The 5,931-nt window shown below is 36.9% G+C and overlaps 1 long non-coding RNA gene across 2 annotated transcripts; it reads left to right on the forward strand.

Moving 5' to 3' along the window:
- The first annotated feature begins 8 nt into the window (after window positions 1–8).
- On the forward strand, window positions 9–2,408 carry LOC113082398 (uncharacterized). 2 transcript variants are annotated; one of them, XR_003282651.1, is made up of 14 exons: window positions 9–174; window positions 251–296; window positions 386–479; window positions 559–604; window positions 687–786; window positions 863–960; window positions 1,036–1,081; window positions 1,171–1,271; window positions 1,348–1,393; window positions 1,483–1,568; window positions 1,653–1,698; window positions 1,783–1,883; window positions 1,960–2,005; window positions 2,270–2,408. It is a non-coding gene; the product is annotated as an uncharacterized LOC113082398 (long non-coding RNA). The 2 variants fall into 2 exon arrangements; XR_003282652.1 differs by lacking the exons at window positions 1,960–2,005; window positions 2,270–2,408 and having other exon boundaries at window positions 1,846–1,870.
- The last annotated feature ends 3,523 nt before the right edge of the window (window positions 2,409–5,931 follow it).

The following is a 5,931-nucleotide window of genomic DNA, read 5'->3' on the forward strand; positions in this document are numbered from 1 at the left end:
CGTAGACCTCTGTACAATGTTTCAGTTGTGTAAACACTATCAATCAGTTAATGTTCCATGACTGTATTTTCAGATTTCTGCAATACGCTACATATGTGAAACTTCCTCCTTATCCATTCTGATTCTCCGCTCCAAGAAACTGTTTTTATGAAGAGGCACACAACCAATAAAAAGGTCAATTCGTACATCTGCAATACTCAAATTGACTCGTTTCTTAAAGCAGTCTTTCACCTGTTGATACGTTTTTCAGGTTTGTGTATGAAAACCCAATTTCTACGATCCACTACTCCAAAAAGGTGAGAGCGCAACTAACATCGACATCTGTACAATGTTTGAGTTGTGTAAACACTATCAATCCGTTAATGTTTCATGAATGTATTTTCAGATTTCTACAATATGCTACACTTAAAACTTCTCCATTATATGATTCTCTGCTCCATGAACTGTATTTTATGAAGCTGCACAAAACCGATAAAAAGGTAAGTTTAATTGTATAATCTTTGCAAGACTTGAATTGATGCCACTTCTTTCAGCAGTAATTTGAAAATCATATTTTAGTTTTGTGCAGAACAAGTCCGTAACTACTGCCCACTACTCCCAAAAGGTGAGTGTACAGATTTAGTTTCAAAATGTTTGAGTTGTGTAAACATTATCAAACCGTTAATGTTCCATGAATGTATTCTCAGATTTCTGCAATGCGCTACATATGTGAAACTTCCTCCTTATTCATTCTGATTCTCCACTCCATGAACTGTTTTTATGAAGAGGCACACAACCAATAAAAAGGTAAATTCGTACATCTGCAATACTCAAATTGACTCATTTCTTAAAACAGTCTTTCACCTGTTGATACATTTTTCAGGTTTGTGCAACACGTTACACTTCAAACGTCCGTCTTATCCATTATGATTCTCTGCTTCCTGAACTATTTTTATGAAGAGGCACACAACCAATAAAAAGGTAAATTCATGTATCTGCAATACTCAAATTGACTCATTTCTTAAAGCAGTCTTTCACCTGTTGATACTTTTTCAGGTTTGTGCATGAAAACCCAATATCCATTGTCCACTGTTCCCAAAAGGTGAGTATGCAACAAACGTAGACCTCTGTACAATGTTTCAGTTGTGTAAACACTATCAATCAGTTAATGTTCCATGACTGTATTTTCAGATTTCTGCAATACGCTACATATGTGAAACTTCCTCCTTATCCATTCTGATTCTCCGCTCCAAGAAACTGTTTTTATGAAGAGGCACACAACCAATAAAAAGGTCAATTCGTACATCTGCAATACTCAAATTGACTCGTTTCTTAAAGCAGTCTTTCACCTGTTGATACGTTTTTCAGGTTTGTGCATGAAAACCCAATTTCTACGATCCACTACTCCAAAAAGGTGAGAGCGCAACTAACATCGACATCTGTACAATGTTTGAGTTGTGCAAACACTATCAATCCATTAATGTTACATGAATGTGTTTTCAGATTTCTACAATATTCAAACTTCTCCATTATATGATTCTCTGCTCCATGAACTGTATTTTATGAAACTGCACAAAACCGATAAAAAGGTAAATTTAATTGTATAATCTGTGCAAGACTTGAATTGATGCCACTTCTTTGAACAGTAATTTGAAACGATCATATTCTTTCAGTTTTGTGCAGAACAAGTCAATAACTACTGTCCACTACTCCCAAAAGGTGAGTGTACAGATGTCTACATTTAGTTTTAGTTGTGTAAACACTATTTATCAAGCATTTAATTTTCCATTAATGTATTTTCAGATTTCTGCAATGCACTACATATGTGAAACTTCCTCCTTATCCATTCTGATTTTCCGCTCCAAGAAACTGTTTTTATGAAGAGGCACACAACCAATGAAAAGGTAAATTCGTACATCTGCAATACTCAAATTGACTCATTTCTTAAAGCAGTCTTTCACCTGTTGATACATTTTTCAGGTTTGTGCATGAAAACCCAATATCTACAATCCACTACTCCAAAAAGGTGAGTGTGCAACTAACATCGACATCTGTACAATGTTTGAGTTGTGCAAACACTATCATTACATTAATGTTCCATGAATGTATCTTCAGATTTCTGCAATAGCTACAGTTGAAACTTCATCCTTATCCATTAAATTATTCTCCACTCTATGAATCCATTTTATGAAGAAGCACACAACTGAAAAAATACTCTATTATCCTTTGTGCTTCTTAATCAGAAGTTGATTCTAATTTGGCTTAACTTTTCTGCTTCTCTTTCTTACAGTGAATACAAAATCATTGTTCAAGTATCTTCAGAAAATGTCCCGGCAAAACTCTAAACTGATGCAGGCAGTCAATAGTCAAAGATATCACAAATGCATAACCACAAAAGTAACAATTCAATATGAAAGTTGGATGGATGGCTTGTATTATATTTGGCCTATGTACAGCAAACTTAAATGCCAGCCAAAGGAGGATGGCTTGCCCCTGCTGAGTCTGGTTCCTCCCAAGGTTTCTCCCTATGCCTCTCTGCTGATGATCCTCTTCACTAATTTAGGGAGTTTTTCCTTGCCACTGTTGCCTTCTGGCTTGCTCACTGGGGTTTTAAGGCACAATATTTTCAATGTAAAGTGTTTGTAAAGAACAATAAATATATGATGTATTAGAATATACTTTTGTCCTTGCTTTCATAAACTTTAATGTAGTCTTTCAATGTCCTTTTTTTTTTGTTTACTGATCTAAATTTAATTATGTAGAATTTGTTTAATATATATTAATTGACATCTCCGAGCACAATTCATATCACACGGTGTTACATAGAGGATACATGATAATGGATAAAATGATATAGTAGTCATTTTCTTTGCATTCAGGTTATTTCATTTGTACTATGAAATCTGGAATTGAAAGAAACTGGAATTGGAGAAAATAGTTAAAGTGATTATATTTAGTGTACACAACACAAGTATTCATGCTGTAAGGCTTAATTGATGATCCCATTTAAGTGTCTTGAGTGTCTTTTTTTTATTTCTTTTGATTCTCAATGAAACCAACAAACATAAAATGCTTTCTTATGGTATAAAATGGCAGGAGTTGACCCACTAAGTGCACATTATTTTTGTTCATAACTGTCAATTTAACAAGTATAAAACTTAGTGGAAATGTTGCAAAGATGTCCCCGTATTGTTGATCAGATGTTCTATTATTATGTCACCCCACAGAAGAATTGAAACCCTTTACCTCATCTGTGAGAGCACAATTCTTCTCATAAAATGAAACATATGGCACACAGATACTATAATGCTGAAGATATCTTTTTATATAAAAAGGAACACCGATGATGCATAAACTTGCATGCTAACAAATAATGTTTTTGAAGCATAGTGTAGAGCAGGAAGAGCAAATATGGCAACAGTATAATATACATAAAAAACAAGATCAGAAGTAGAGATGTTCAAAAATGAATAAAAATAAAATCCTCATAAAATCCAACATCTGGAACAAACACAATATTGACCACCCTGGATTTGAAGCCCCAACCTTAGAGGGTTGAAACCAGCAGCTTAGAAGAGTGCACCACTCAGTCAATGCACATCACAGCATACTGTATAAGAGAGGTTAAGGTGTGAGAATGATCTCAAAACTTCAAAATCAAACAGAACATCAGATGAGAAAGACCAAAACACATTCTTGATTCAATGTGAACACAGAGAAAATCCAATGGCTTGAACAGAAGCAACATTAACCACCCTGGATTCGAACCCATGACCTTTTGGGTTTGGGACTACGACCTTAGCATAGTGAGCCACATTAGTTGATGCACATTTGAAATGCCAAAGAAGAGAGGTAAAGGTGTGAGAATGATCTCAAAACTTTAAAATCAAACAGAGATTCCGATGAGAAAGACCAAGAAAATATTCTTGATTCAACACAGAGAAAAGCCAATGGCTTGAACAGAAGCAACCTTGACCACCCTGGATTCGAACCCACGACCTCTTGGGTTTGGGACCAGTGCCTTAGCTAAGTGTGCCACATCAGTTGACACACAGTTCACATGGCACAGAAGAGAGGTTAAGGTGTGAGAATTAACTCTCAAAAGCCCGAAGTAGCATTTTAGCCAGATTAGCATGCTACGCTAAAAAATGCTAACGTTGCTCAAAGTTAACCAGATAGCTCAGGAGACCCATTAGAGTCAATAGAAACGTGTTAGCATTTTAGCTAATTAGCATGCTAAGCTAACTAGCATAATTCAACAAGCACAGGCACGGTCAAGTTCAGAGCTGTACATATCGGGAACGGGAGTGAATATCAAAAATCTGTTCAGTCATTTCTGTCAGGCCCGTTCTGAAGTTCATCTGATCAAATTTTGAACAAAATTGAACAAGATTTCAGGAAAGAGTAGCGAAAAAACTGTATTTCATTCCATTCAATATGGCGGACAGACGCCATGTTGGAAAATGACAAATGAGACATCATCAGATTCGGCATAACCCATGGAATAAAATGACATAAAAATATCAAAAATCGAGCAAAATTTACAGTAGTTATAAGGGGTTTTGCAAGAATCGTTATATCTCTTGAACACTAGGTGGCGCTGTCTTCCAACTTCCGGGGTACCTCCGGGATATGGTGTTGATGATGCCTATCGATTTTTGTGAAGATGTGTACAATAGATCAAAAGATATAGCAATTTATGACAAAATTCAAAATGGCGGACGGGTGGTCCTGGTGGTCTCGACAAAATTGACATCCACAGATCCGGAATGATCTAAAGAATCCATAGACATCAAGATTATAATTTTCTGATGAATTGTTCAGAAGTTATAAGCAAAAAAGTGCATTTTTGGTATCTCAACACCCATAGGTGGCGCTATTCCCAAATTTGGCGTGGACCCCCAGTTCATGGTGTAGATGACGTGTACCAAGTTTGGTATCGATTGATCAAAGTTTGGCCAAGATACAGCATCTCAACCGATTTCAGGTCAGCCTCATTAAGTTCACAATTGAATAACTTTTGAACAAAGACGAAAATCAAAAATCTGTTCAGTCATTTCTGTGCAGCTCAGTCCAAAGAACATCTGAGCCAAATTTCAGAAGAATTGGACCAATTTTGAAGGAGGAGTAGTGTTTAGACTGAATACTGTACTTTTCAAAATGGCTGCTACTGTAATGGGCGGAGTCTTAATGTAAAGTGTGGAATGGAATCTCCATGAAGAGACAAAACAGATGTACTAAGTTTTATTTTCATAGAATTAGTGGTTCAAGAGTTATTAACGTTTGAATGTTGAATTTTTGAACTGGTGGTGGCGCTGTAGAGTTGGTCCTAGAGACCCCAAAGTTGGTCAGATCACTAATAATGGTCATCTCTACAAGTGTGCCAAATTTCATCATTTTCCCATGTTCCCTTCATAGGGCTGCCATAGACCCAATGGGACGAAAAGAAGAAGAATAATAATAATAATAATAATAATAAAACATACAGATACAATAGGGGCTACAGCCCTCTGGGCTTGGCCCCTAATAATAAAACATACAGATACAATAGGGGCTACAGCCCTCTGGGCTTGGCCCCTAATAATAATAAATATAGCTGCAAGCAGCGATACCGGGGCCAAGCCCTGAAGGGCTGTAGCCAGAGCAACGAGCGGGACGAAGCAAAACGGCCGAAACGTAACTTCCATCGGATCAACGTTACCCACCCCGGATTCGATCCCGCGACCTCTCGGGTTTGGGACGAGTGCCTTAGCTAAGTGCGCCACATTAGTTGACACACAGTTTGCATGGCACAGAAGAGAGGTTAAGGTGTGAGAATGAGGTCACTGAAGAAAGTTGCTTAGCAATTTAAGCAGCATAATATGGAAAGTTGAGTAAATTGTAATTCAGACTTCTCAGATATGTCCAGAACATGGTTTTAATTATCCCTACCGATTATAGTAGAAATCTTTC

Source organism: Carassius auratus, unplaced genomic scaffold, assembly GCF_003368295.1.
Source record: "Carassius auratus strain Wakin unplaced genomic scaffold, ASM336829v1 scaf_tig00036021, whole genome shotgun sequence".
Lineage (NCBI taxonomy): Eukaryota > Metazoa > Chordata > Actinopteri > Cypriniformes > Cyprinidae > Carassius > Carassius auratus.